This window comes from Chelonoidis abingdonii, chromosome 1, assembly GCF_003597395.2.
Source record: "Chelonoidis abingdonii isolate Lonesome George chromosome 1, CheloAbing_2.0, whole genome shotgun sequence".
NCBI lineage: Eukaryota > Metazoa > Chordata > Testudines > Testudinidae > Chelonoidis > Chelonoidis abingdonii.
Window position 1 is genome coordinate 123,823,580 of NC_133769.1, and position 14,460 is coordinate 123,838,039.

The following is a 14,460-nucleotide window of genomic DNA, read 5'->3' on the forward strand; positions in this document are numbered from 1 at the left end:
GGTTAGTGCTCTCTCCTAGAATGATTCTACTCTTACCAGGCTTAATGATAAAAGAAAAATCGCCGACTTCTGTACTTTCAGAAATGTACTTTGTCCTTAGGTCTTCATTTTCTTCCTGACCGTTTTTTTTTCCTAAAAAAATGTCAGGTGAGAGTGGAGTTCTTGAAGTATAGAAATCATTAACTGGCTGTTTTGATAGCCACTCGGTTTGGTTCCTTCTTGTTTGATGTGCAGATAGTCCCTGTTTAAATAGTAAAGTTTAACGACTGTTTTCTTGGGATGCCAATGCCTCTTTTATAAAACAGTGTCAAGTGCCTTTGTAGTTGTATTTTGTGTTAAAATGCAATCAGCATATCTAAAGTTCAGAGATGAAGTGTCAGAGGTGTTGGTTGGTGTATTCTACCTATACCAGTGCAGGTGTTTGTGTATTACACAGAGAAACAACCTGTCTGTAACTATAGGGGGGAATTTAAGTTTACTTGATCAGCATAGGTTACTGTCTGGTATGTGGAAAGGCCTGGTCATGTACCAGCCTTTTCCCTGGCCATAAAACAGTTTTCTTTGTTTAAAACAAACACAGATTAATAATTTGGGGCAGGGGAGGGATAGCTCAGTGGTTTGAGGATTGGCATGCTAAACCCAGGGTTGTGAGTTCAATCCTTGAAGGGATCATGTAGGGATCTGGGGCAAAAATCTGTCTGGGGATTGGTCTTGCTTTGAGCAGGGAGTTGGACTAGATGACCTTCTGAGGTCCCTTCCATCCCTGATATTCTATGATTCTATGAATCAGTGTGGTTGACAGACAAGGTAGGTGAGGTAATATTGTTTATTGGGCCAACTTCTGTTGGTGTAGTTTTCATCTTTAGGATTTTTTTAAGGATTAAAACTGAATGGAATATTTATGTAATTGAATCCAATAAAAGATAAACATATGATTTCTATATATAATATATTTAACTTTTGCACTAAGTTTTTAGTTATTTCCTTCTTGTAAATGAGCAGTGAACTTCATGTGCAGTACTTGAATATACTTATAAAGTATTGTTTTTGCTGTGATTTAAGCTGTTCAAAAACATGTGATGTACTGAGTGACTTGTTTTTGTGTGTTAGCATTTAATTAACAATCAAACTAAATAATAGGACAAATAAATAGAATAAGAAATTATTAAATTATTTACTTGTCACTTTACTAGTTCAGCTCTATTCTAGATCTAGTTAATATTGAATCTTAAAATGGCTTAAGAAATTCTGTAACTTTGATCATAAATGATGCTTTGTGTCCTTGACAAATCTAATAGATCATGGCCCATTATGATTTTTACATAAATATGTGTTTCTAGTTTTACTTCCATAAACGCAGAAATCTAGTTAATGTATTTGTTCATGTAGAGGAACAAATGCCAAAACAGCCAGGTTCTTAGTAGCTTTTGAAAAATTACTTATTTACATTTCCAAATGGTATTTTTCAAATACAGTGGGGGGTGTTTTTATCACTCCTAACAGTACATGATAGTGTGGGAAGAAATTTTTTTTGTTAAAGTCTAGATGGACAAAAAGTTTTAAAATAGTCTATTCAAATATTGCAGAAATGTAGCAGATGAGATTGATGTCCATGTGTTTGAGTATTGACAACCCCAAGTGTTCAAAAACTCTGAATCAGTCACCCTTCCCCCTCACTTCAAATCACAGAATTGACTTGAAAATCATGATGATTTAAAAAACTATACATTCTGAGTGCTTTATATTTGCCATCTGTGTCATGTGCCTTTAGCATGCACTGGGATCATGTTTTCATACCTTTCTCCACTGTTGAGTGCTAGAAATTTGTTTGAAATGAAAGTTGGAATTCTCATGAAATGACATGAAATCTGGGAGTTGGAGCTTTAAAAAGAACACCAAATATTGCTAGATATTGCAGTAAAATTGAGAGGCTTGGCAATACTGATTTTTTTTTTTCATATTTTATTCTAATATAAACCACTGCATGTGTTTGAGTGACTGTCTCAGGGCCTTATAGATACTGGAACACATGTGAGAGCTAGCTAGCACATTGAGAGTGAGACTCAACCCAGATAAGTAGCTGAGTTAGGGGAGCAGTGGAAAGAAGTGGTGGTGTTTCTCTCTTGTGATTTATTTACTGTACAATAGAATTCATAATTTTTCTCTACCCTTCCTTTAGGTGTGTTCATGCTTCGCAAGCAAGTTTGACAACTTTTTCTTTTTTTTTTTTTTTTTGGATCCATGCCTTGTTACAGTGTTTGCCTCTAGATTGTAGTCTTAGTTATGTCTACATGGGGATACACCTTAAAATCATTTGGAAAGTGCAACGATAGCATCCTGCTTATTGACTGGTGTATCGCGTAGAGAATGTTACCCCCGTGCTTTGTGATCTGACTATCTGTTGATTTCTGAGTGAAGGCTAAGCTGCTGGTTTTCACCTAAGATGCTCTGAAGAGGCTTGAATTAATAGCTCTCTTGTTTAAAGGAGGAAGGGTTTAGTGGAAGGGCATTGTTGGTGAGGGATCCTTTGCTAAGATCTGCCACAGCCTAGGTCTGATAACATTAAGATTACCATTCAAGGCTTGTTTTTCCAAACTTTTTCTCTGAAGGTTTGAGTGGGTGGGAGGGAGTTGTGAGAGGGTCAGAATTTCAGGTGAGTGTTCACATTCTGATTAGTTCAGTGTGTTTGGATTTTATTACTGTTGTCTACAATAATAGAAAAATGCCAAAATAGTTAATTTGCATACCTTTTGACAGAGAATAATTGTATGTGCTAGTTTGAAAGTATTCTAAAATAATCTCTAATATATGGATGGTCTTATGTAAGATTTTCGTATTTAATTGAAATCTTTCTCCTTCTAAGAAGCAGCAGGTACATAGTTTATTTATAGGATATGATTCCAGGATTGTCACCTGTCTGTATATCATGCTGAAGCCTGGAATATCTGAGGCAGTGTGAAGCAATGGAAACACCTACATGCCTGGTTTGGGACTCTGGAAGAAAAAAAAAAAAAAAAAGAATATCACCACATTCAGTTACCACTGGGACTCACTGTATGTTACCATCCAGTTTCTAAGTTTTCAGCTCTTTTGACTTTATGAATTACACCTGTGCGACAGCAAAGCATGCATCTCTGAGCCCAAAACTGTTGTGATAGCTGTGGTAACTCAGCCAATCACCACCCTCATTCTAGAGCTAATTTGCATGCAGCAATTTCATTGGCTGTATGAGAGCAATTGCATGGTGGATTATTTGGCCCAACTGCCCCATCCATGGAGCACAAAATACTCCAAACACACACAGTGCCTCCTGCACAACTCTCCTGGTACAGTAACTCACGGTAAGCCCAAATGCAGACCCTTACCACAACAAGCATCCCTCATTTGCCACCTGCACAAATCAGCACAAAATCTCCCAGCATAAAACACACACTCTAGCCTGCCCTGGCTCATGCTTACCATAAACTGGAGCAGCAAAGCTGCAGGTCATCACAAATAAAGATTATTAATCTATTGTTACTGATTTTGAGTGGATCTTGATAAAACACTGAGAGTCAAAAAGTATTTCCTGCAGCAGAAGCCAGGAAATTTTAAATTTTAGAAGTACTGTGTGGAAGATAGACACGTGACATTGAGGCTGAATTTGACTCATAGGATTTTACCCATTTACTCCCAAGTTTGAAATAACATCCTGAAAGCAACTCATATGCACCTATGCATCTAGTTAATAAATTGCCATGTATGAGAACTTTTTTCAGCTTTAAAGTATTTCTAGTGGTTTACTTTCAGTGCCACTAACATTTGAGAAGTTGTACAGGACTAACTTGCTGATATCAATCTTGAAAAAACATCTTAAGCTGATTCTCCTCAAAGGATGAAATAGATACAGACAGCTAGTAAATGCGTCATCCTGGATATGTCTTCACTGCAGAGTTAAGTTGGGCTTTTACTAGGTGTTGTCCCTAACCTTCCTCCCATCCCCACACACAAACTTCTGACCTTTAGTTTGGTTCTGTCAGCTTGGGCTAGTTGGCTTGTCTGGGGCCATAGGCTAAAGCCTGATGCTGCTTTCAGTTAGACTGATATTTCATTTCAGTGAAGATACAGGACAAACCATTCAGGAGCTGATTGTCCTCCAATGCCTCCCACAATTTCCCTGTGTACACAGGCGGACAGACAAGTTCTCCCACAATTCACTTCAAAAGATTCAAAGTGGCTCACCTTACTGCAGTACAAAGAACCATGGGATGTGCCTGCAGAAGTACAAGAGACACTCATGGGTGAGGACAGCACCAGTGTGTTCCCAGTAACTTGGATATGATTGTGGAGTGTGGCTACTCATACCCAGGTGCTTACACTGGAGTGCTGATTACCCAGGTTAACTCTGGGGCAAAGACATACCCTCAGAATATTGTAAAGTATTAGTGAAGGACATTTTTAGGTGAATTCATTTCAGAAATTATTTTTCGAGGGTTTACTTTTAAACCTTCGATTAAATTGTTCCTTCCTAAATTTTTACTCTCAAAATGAGACTGTGGCAGCACTGGGAATGAAAATTCTGATTTCCTTTTTTTGTGTGATTTGAAATGGGGGTCTTCTTAATTGTTGTGTGTGCTGCTTTTTTTGGTTAGCTTATTAGATCTCCTAAAGGCTTAGTGTCAGGGTTGCCCATATTTGACTACTTTTTTTAAACTGAGAGTTGTAAAGCTTAGTTGTCTTCTAAATTGACCACTTTGGAGTGACATTTGTGACTGTATTATGAATGATAAGAGTGACATTTATGAAAGCAGAACAGCAATCTAAAAGACAATAAAAAGGCAAGAGGTGCTATTGCAGATGCTTCATTTCTGTGATGTGTTCATGTGACCAAATTGCAAAATGCTTCAGGCCTCTTTTAGGTATGCATTCTCATTTGTGAAGGCTGCACATCCTAGCCAGGAAGTGAAGATCATCCATTTTGTACCTACAACAGGGTGCTTAAGCAGATGGAATTTAATATAATTTGTTCTAGTTCTTATATAATACTGACAAACCTTGGTTGACAAATGGCTATACAGGCTGTTATTTATAGTTCAGGGATTCTGCTGAAAATAACTTTATCAGTGGTTCTTTAAAAGGTGTTCCTGACACCTGTTTGCAATTGCTTTCAGATTCAGAAGTAATACACGGAACGGGAAAAATAATTCTTGTTCCCGTAACATTATGTTCAAGTCTTTATAGCACTGGTAAAAAAAAAAAAAAAAAAGTTTGTTGGAAGACCAAACTGCCCAGATGTTTTATAGGAAGGGTAGTAACATCTCTCGCTATAAAATCTGCTGCTAGTTTTAATTAAGCATGGATAACGTAAAGGCTTTTTGTGGACTAGTTGAAAGAACTTGATCACCTGTACTGAAGGTTAATATGGGAATATTGCGGTGATGTCTAAAAATTATCTAGAATCCAAGCTTAGTACTCTTAGTACAATGAAGCAAATCAGTGATATCATTAATTTTACGTAAGTTCTATAATTCACACAAACATAGTTGAGATTCATGATAAAAATACTGACCTTTATTTCCAGATTTTAATCACACATCTACAAACTACAGATGCTCCCCGACTTGCGTAAGTCGAAGTTTGCATAAGTCAGGAGCATATACCCAACAATTACACGCGTGTCAAAACCCCCTCAGACTTATGGAACTTTTTCCATAATTGCAGATTTGTGTAAATTGAGTTTGCGTAACCCGGGGAGCATATGTAAATTTGTTAGCTACTCTGGGGGGTTGAGGATTTTTAAATGATATTTTTGAGTTTTCAGATACCTCAGACTGCTTCCTTTTGAACTTTCAGTGGGCTTAGTTGTTGTCAAGTGTTTTGTTGTGTATACCTAGCGTGTAAGCAGCATGTTCAAAGAAATTGTTTTGAAAGAATATTATAAAAACATTCTGTATTTCACATATTAGTTTACGATGCACAGAGATGTAGTATTCTAAAGTCTCAGCAGCAAGTTAGGACTTTACAAAACTGGGAAATACATCCTATTTCATGAAATTGGTATAAAGCATCTTGCCATTTCCTACTCAAGACTACGCAAGACTTCGACGGCCAGTTCTTGCTTAGCTTTTCTTTCATGCCAGTAGGATGCAAAAAGATGTATCCTGAGACTTGTGATTTCAAATTTTAATTTTTTATGTAGGACTTTCTTTGTGCTAACATCTAAGATCCTACGGGTACGTTTCCGCAGGGATAAAACACCTGTGACTGGCTGGGTATGTGGGCTTGCGGGGCTCAGGCTCCAGGGCTAATAAGTCAAGGTGTAGACCTTTGGGCTTGGGCTGGAGCCTAAACTCTGGGACCCTGGGAGGGTGGAAGGTCCCAAAGCATAGGGTCCAACCCGAGCCTGAACATCTACACAGTGATTTTTAGCCTCATGAGCCTGAGCCCTGCGAGCCAGATTCAGCTAACATAGGCTGTCTGCAGCTGTGTCATGGGTCATTTATCCCATGGCACATGTAGCCGTACCCTAAATCTTTTTCTAAATGTTATCATTTGCTTAGTTTCACTGGGCAGCTTCTCCAACTGTAAATTCTGAAAGGCATATGTAAAAATACCCTATGTATTGGTAATGAAATTGAATCCATGCTGACTGAGTTTGGCTGCCAAGCGTGTTGTTAACCTATTAAATGTTGTCCAACACTTGGCTGTCTAAATACTGTGGTTGATATAAAGGAGACCAAGACAATTTAGGAAGTTTGTTTGGTTATTAGCCATTTTTAAAAATCTGAATTATGGGCAGTTACCATGAATTTCCTTTATAATGTGGATATATTTAGCCAAATAAGGACATGAGGTAATGGATCTGTGATTAATGTTACAGTCCCAACACTGCTCAGCATTTTACAGGATGCAAAAGACAGAGAGCTTGGTTATCTGTTGCTCTTTTAAGTCTGCTCCTGTGGTGTAAAGGGGACTTAAACACAGTGGGGAGATCCTTAGCTGGTGTAAATTGTCATAGGGACCATTGAAGTGGATTTTCTCTCCATTGTGGAGTTGCTGGACTGTATCTGCACTGGTCACCTGGACACAGAGGCCAGTGCCCTGTGTGTGTTGAAAGGAGGGAGCATTCCAAGAGAAAAGAAGAGGTGGGATCAAAGTGCACTAGACACTAGTTATTCTGTGCTTCACACAGCCCACAGAATATATTTAATTCATTAATTAATTTTCTTGATTTTCTTTAAGATGTGCCTATTGTTTTATACAATTTTTGACTCTTTTAAAAGGTAACAAGGAAAGAAAGTATCAAAATCTATGAGCAATTGTACACAAAAAAGTGTGATATGGTAATTGGGCTGGAGTGGACACTTGTAATAAACATTTGAAGATTTTCTGACTTTCAGATTAATTTAGATATAGTAATCTAGTCAGTCTCTTGGTTCTAGAAATTGATCAGATAATTATTTGTCAGAAATGCAGAGTAAGAAATTTTCAGAAAATTAAAATTGAAATCTAGATACACTCTCATGTATAAAAATAGGTACTGAGCAATAATTATTCTTTAACTATTAGTGATTGGTATTCAAGAACTGTAAATTCAAAAAAATCTAGTAGCTTAAGGCCTGAAAAACTTAAAACTTTGCTTAACTTTTCTGCTCTCATAGTGCACAAAGATAACCATTTTTCTGTTGAAATTACTTACTTTTGTAAAGTATTAGCATATTTCTTTGTTACTTTGTATGTCAAGTTATGGCCTGAAAGATTTGTGTAAAGAGTTGCAGGGTGGATTTGATTTAATGACTTCAATCACTAGTCAGGAAGACTCAATTTAATCATGGATTTCTACATAAAAGTGCATTCTTGTTGGTTATAACCTTCATACATATTTTTCACAACTCAGAGATAGATGTAGGTTTCATTTTTAGAAGGTACACACTATACATTTTTAAAGTGATTAATTTTGAAAACTTTTCAGATTAGTTTTACAGCTATATCAGAAAATGAATGATTGATTATTTCATTTACCAAAGGTAATTGAAGCAGATATTTATGAAGTCATTGGGAGGTGAACTATCTCTAATTCAACATGTTAATCATTAATATTTGGAGGATTTTCTTGCCATGCTGTATTAGGAGGAGGACATCTCCAGACAGACATTTAAATTGTTTCATTTAACTAAAACGACAATGTCATATATTCTGGATTTTTTTTTGTTCAACAGCACACACAGAATATTTTAAAAAAACAAGCATATGAATTTTTGAATTTAAACATTCAAGTGTTTTAAAATCAGGTTTGTTTTTGTTTGTTTTTTAACTAAAATAGTTAAATGAAATATTAAAAAAAAAATTAAATGGACTGTGTCAGCCAGGTCAACATGAGAAACTTAAAATACTGGCTTCTGCAGGTAACTCAGTTGTCTTCACCTTCATTTTCCTGTTTGTTTGTAATCTGGAAAAGAAAACCAAGCTTTCCTGCTTTTTCAGGTCCCAGACTATTTCTTAATTGGAATGAATTAGTCCAAAGGAAGAAAATATTCTTTCTACGCTGGCAGAAGAAGCTACTGCTGTTAAAAGTGAAATTATCACTTCAACAGTCTCTGAATCCAAGTGCTTAAGTGCTTACCACTGGTTCACTGGTGTGACTTTCTTGAAAACATCATCAGCAAACATATATTTCTTGAATGGTTCTTATTCCCAAACTGGGTCTCTCTTACGACGTGCTGCCATTATAGGTTTTCCCTTCTAGTGAGAGAATGGTATGGGAGATCTCAAATCAATGAAGGCTACACTGAGAAAGACCTCAAGACTTGTGGAATGTGCTGCTCAAACAGTTTCACTTCTGTTTCTACTGCCTGTCCCTCTTGTCTCACATTTACCACCAGACTACTTGTCCTTGTCCAGATCTATTCCTCCCCAACAATAGTCTATTCACTGAAACGTTATACTTTTAGAGAGAGGTAAGGGATTGACTCTGTGTACAAAAATTTGCGGAGGGACAACAAGGTTGAGATCTGTTATTTCTCACTTCTAGATATTTATTTATTTATTTTAAAACATTTTTGATGTTAACAAGTATGTTATCCCTGGAGACACAAATCCACAGTTGAGAACTGCAAAACTAAGCCTGTCTGATGGTATCTTCTAAACCAGGGATCAGCAACCTTTGACCCGTGGCTCATCAGGGGAATCCATTGGTGGGCTCGGACAATTTGTTTACCTGCAGTGTCTGCAGGTTTGCCCAATCGGAGCTCCCACTGGCCAATGGGGGTTGTGGCAAGCGGTGGCCAGCACATCCCTCGTCCCACGCCGCTTCCTGCAGCCCCCATTGGCCTGGAGTGGCGAACCGCAGCCAGTGGGAGCTGCGATCGGCCAAACCTGCGGACGCCGCAGGTAAACAAATTGTCCCGGCCTGCCAGCGGATTTCCCTGACTGACTGCATGCCAAAGGTTGCCAGTCCCTGGTCTAGACTGAGCACTATTGGGTAAATAGAAAGATTAACCTAAATCTATACAGAAGTCCCTGGAACCTCATAAGATTGGGTCTTGAATCCATGAACGCTTGGAACTCACTTACAAAACTTTTCTTAAACAGTACATGAATATATTGTCTCATACTGTAGAAGTAGAATTTATAATCCCTATTCCATGATGAGATATCTTTGACCTATACTGTGTCTTAATTAAAACTATCTTTAGATAGGATTTTTTTGATAAAATGCTTTTTGAGGGAAAAACCAATTTAAATCAAAATTTAAAAAATAAAATCGCCTTTTATCCACCTCGAAGAATTGTACTTAACTGTGTGCAGTGCTAGTGCAATGGGGATCTGACTTCAATTGTGGCCCCTTGATGGCACTGTATTACAAATAATTAATAATCCACACAGTGCAATAGTTTAAAGTTTATCAGTAGTTTCCTTTTTTTAAATCAGATTGGTACTTTAGGAATAGCAATTACATACCTTCCATTGGAATAGGCACAAACAGTAGTTTCCTATTAAAAGGATACAGTAGAACCTCAGAGCTACAGATACCTCATCTGAAGAAGTGAGCTGTAGCTCACTAAAGCTCATGCTGAAATAAATTTGTTAGTCTCTAAGGTGCCACAAGTACTCTTGTTCTTTTTTCAGGAATGGAGGTTGTTCATAACCCTGATATGTTCGTAATTCTGAACAAAATGTGGTCATTTTTTCAAACGTTTGTAACTGAACATTGAGTTAGTACAGCTTTATATTTTTAGTAGTTTACGTTTAACACAGTATGGTACTGTATTTGCTCCCCCCGCATTTCACTGTCTCGCTCCCTGATTATGTACTTCCGTTTCCACGGGAAGCGTGTAGTAAACTGGTCAGTTTGTAAACTCTGGTGTTCGTAACTTTGAGTTTCTGCTGTACCATCAACTCCTGTCCTTGGTTTTTTTTTTTTAACCTACTTTTAAATGACACTTAAGATGACTATAGCTGAAAGGTTAGAGAGAATATTGTTTTTCTTTGTGCATTTGGCAGTACTTTGTGTATAGTCAGTTTAATGGCTTTTCCTCTTTAGTGTGTTTCCTCAGTTTTGTGGGTCTTACATACAGCAACAGGGAAAAATATTTTCGAAGAATACAAAAAATGGGATTGTGAAACCACAGAAATTGGCAGGAATACTTAAGTAGGTATAGTACCTGAAACTATTTTAAATTTTTCTTGTATTGACTGTTCTTCATGTTGATGGTGTCCCTTTAAATACAAATAATGGTTTCTTAAATATTTGATTGGTGTTCTAGAAATACTGTTCAAATTTAGAATAATTTGTTTTTTCCACAACATGTTAATTGTCTTAATAAAGCTATGCACATTTAATCTTTCCTCATAAATTCAATCTCCTCCAACCCCCCCGACCATTTGTTTCTGTTTCCTGAACTCCCAGGAAAATAGACAAGTTGAAGGTAATGTGGTCCCTGGAAGTAAACCTCAAATTCATGGTGCTTTGCTCCAGAGCCATCTACAGGACGCTTTTCTTGCTCCATGTGATAATTTTGCATATGTTGGCCAAAACCGTGGTCAGAATGGTAAAAATTGATTATTTGAAAAAAATATATATAAAGGATTTTTTTATTTAAATTGGGTGTTATATTTAAAGTGAATACAGGTTTATTTAGGAAAGAAAACTATTTAAAATTAAATTGAAACCCACAGTCTTTGTTAAGGCCTAAATTTATTATAATATACTGAAATCATTTAAACCAATTACAAAAAACATTAAGTAGTGTATATTTTCTGCTAAGTTTAAAGAATATCCTCCCACATAACTGGTCGAAGTTACTGCCTGAACACCTGGAACCTAAGTCTGCTGAGGTGCTAAATCAGTTTTGACAGCAGTAATTTCTTGTGCAGGTGCAGGGAGAATGTTTTCTCCATATTAGTATTCAACTAGTTAAGCTCAATGACTGGTGCATAAGAAACAAGTTTGAGGTTGAGAAGGCAGGAAAGCTTGTTTTCCTCTTCCAATTTATAAATAAAATTTATGTATGAGAGAATTAGATCTACTGGTTCTAAAATCTTGTAGGACATTGTGTCCAGAAAAAATTAGTTCTCTTCATAACTACAGGTAATAGAATCATAGACTATCAGGGTTGGAAGGGACCTCAGGAGGTCTAGTCCAACCCCCTGCTCAAAGCAGAGCCAATCCCAAGATTTTTACCCCAGTTTCCTAAATGGCTCTGTCAAGGATTGAACTCACAACCCTGGTTTTAGCACGCCAATGCTCAAACCACTGAGCTATCCCTCCCCCCCTTACTTCCTTTGTTTAATAAATCAGTAAGTTTTAAATGCGAAACATGCTTTGATAAACTTTTTTCTTATGCATCTAACACATTTAAGTAGTTTTATTCAATAAAAATATTAAAATGCTTTGTCTTTTTTAATTGAATTTCCATGCAAATGAGCTTGACTTACTTAAATTTTTACTTGTGATTTATCATCTAGTAAATAAGAAATGCATCATTCACCATTTTCTAACATAAAATAAGTAAAAATCTGAATAAATGTAAGTTAAGCTATATAACTGATTAAATGTGTTGAAGCATAGTCTAATAAAGAAAAAGAAGCACCAAATTTAGTGTGAAAGCTGTTTTTAGTTTTCAGTGTGTTTTAATAATAAAAGTGGATCAACCTTTTTTTAAAGGGAAGTGTCTAAAAAGTTTAATGCAAAACACAATAAAAATAGATGATCTAAGTCAAGGTTTCCTACTTGCTAATTTAAATCATGATTAAAATTGGTGATTTAAATCGAGCCACTCTGACTCCATTATCTCTCTCTCTTCTCCCCCTCCTCCCTTTGGGGGTCGTGTCACATTGCATGCTTGTCTAACTTGCTCTGCATTCTTGCTGCTGTATCTGTTTCGCTATAACTGCTTTCCTGGTTTCTCTTTCCTGTTAATTTATTATTTGCATTACAGTAACATCTAGGGACCTCAACCAAGATCAGGGTCCCATTGTGTTATCTGCTCTACAAACTCATAATAAGAGTTCTTGCATTGAAGATCTTACTATGTACACTGTTAGGGTAGACAAAGCATAAAGGCACAGAGACATGGTGATTCAGAATATCTTATTTTGTTTTCTGTCCATGTTTCTGATCTCTCTAGGTCCCTTTATATTATTTCTCTTGTTCTCACTGGTTTTTGTAAATCCTTCCAATGTAATGTCAACAAACTTTAGTAATGTTTCCCTCCATTTCTAGGGATTAAAAAATGTGTGGCATACCCCATCTAGATACAGCTTCACAATTATCTACTTCTAAAAAGTATTTTTTAAAGCAAGATTAAGTGCTGGCATAGCAACTCACTTTTAAAATTATCTCTCATTGATTTTTCCATTTTCCACTGTTGATTTCTCAGCGTTCAAATTACATTATAAAAATAGTTGGTTCTTGTATTTATTTTTGATAGTTTGTAATTGTAAAGCCTTTCTTGTTTATTTCACATGGTTTTAGTTATCATGGCTTAATCTGGGTATGGTTTAGCTGTGATTTTCAAAAATGCCTGCGTGATCTAGGACCACAAACACTTTCAGTTAGACTTGTGCACCTAAGTCATTTAGATGATTTGAAAGTCACACCCTGTATTGTTTATGGTAAAGTTTTATCATCATTTAGGACTTTATACCTAAATGGCAATACTTAGTAGGGTGGTCATTGTTGAGCACCTAAAAATGTCCTGGGCTCTTCAGATGTGTAAGGGTTCTGTCCTCTAAAGAACTTTAAATGTAAGTAGGCAACGCACACAAGAGTGGGAAAAGGTTGTAGTGAAAGTCAGTTTGTATTGATTCTTAATTTAATCATTTACCTATTTTTAACTCCTATAACCTAAATATAGGATATTTACTCACTCTTTTATCCTTTCCATCACTTTCACATACTGATTTATCATCCCAGGTTTCTCTCTGTACCTCCCTTTCCATTTTTATAATTTTTCTTTCCTTTTTGGAAGACCCTTCTTCTGTATAAGTCAGCAGTTGCGTTTTTTTGGATATTTCTGCTCTTGCTGCTGCTAGATAGGAGTTTCTGCCTCTGCTCCCCATGATTTCTGTGTTACTCCTTGAATCCTGACGTTCTGGCCTATTCCCTTTTCTCCCTGATGGGCATTGGGTGTTGTATGATCCATTATTCTATGGTGGTGAAGCTCCCTACTCTATACATTTTCCTGATTATCAGTGGAATTTCCTCATTCAGGTACCAGATTATTTTCTGCACTACTGAAGGAACTCAGATAGGTCCCATGTAATTCAGGGCAAACGGCTGTCCCAGGAAGCTCATCAGAACAACTTCCCAGAGTAGAAAGAAGTTTGTTTTCTCTCTGCTCTTAAGATTCCCTTTGGGTTAGTTGCCATTCACATGACAAGTAGGACTTCTGTGGCATATTGGCACTTGCAGGTTGGAACAAGAAAGAACAAGTTAAAAATCCAAAATTAAGCAAGGGAAATTCTTTTGTTCCTGGAACAGGAATATTTTTGATACTGGATATTGCATGATAATTGGGAAAACTTGTAGAGTAGAGATGCATCACCAGTATGGAGTTAAAGGATCACAGAGCACCAGCTGACCACTTCAGAGAAGAAAAAATGTGTAGGTAAGTAAATTTTATCTTTTCAGCTTCTGTTGCTGGCCATGTGTCTGTCTCCTGGGGAATCTTATTTAATGCTTCATATTTTTCAGAATGTGTACTTAATCTTTCCACAGGTCTACATTACCCTGTCTTTACATTGATATAACTAGTACTTGAAGAGCATTGATTTAGATTCCATTAAATCTATACTTGGGCAAGTGGTAATTGCTGCCATTAACTGTGCATTTTATCCTACTTCAGTACACAGAATGTTGGTCTTAAAACTACCAAATACTAACATTGTAAGAAATCAGTATTAAAATGAGCTTCATATTCACAGATGATCAAGATAACCATGCAATATTTTTATAGTAACATATTTAACTATATACTT

At 36.6% G+C, this 14,460-nt stretch overlaps 1 protein-coding gene across 2 annotated transcripts in view; it reads left to right on the top strand.

Moving 5' to 3' along the window:
* AEBP2 (AE binding protein 2) overlaps positions 1-14,460 on the top strand; it is an 85,160-nt gene that overhangs the window by 1,197 nt on the left and 69,503 nt on the right. The gene's annotated exons all lie outside the window — the stretch shown is intronic.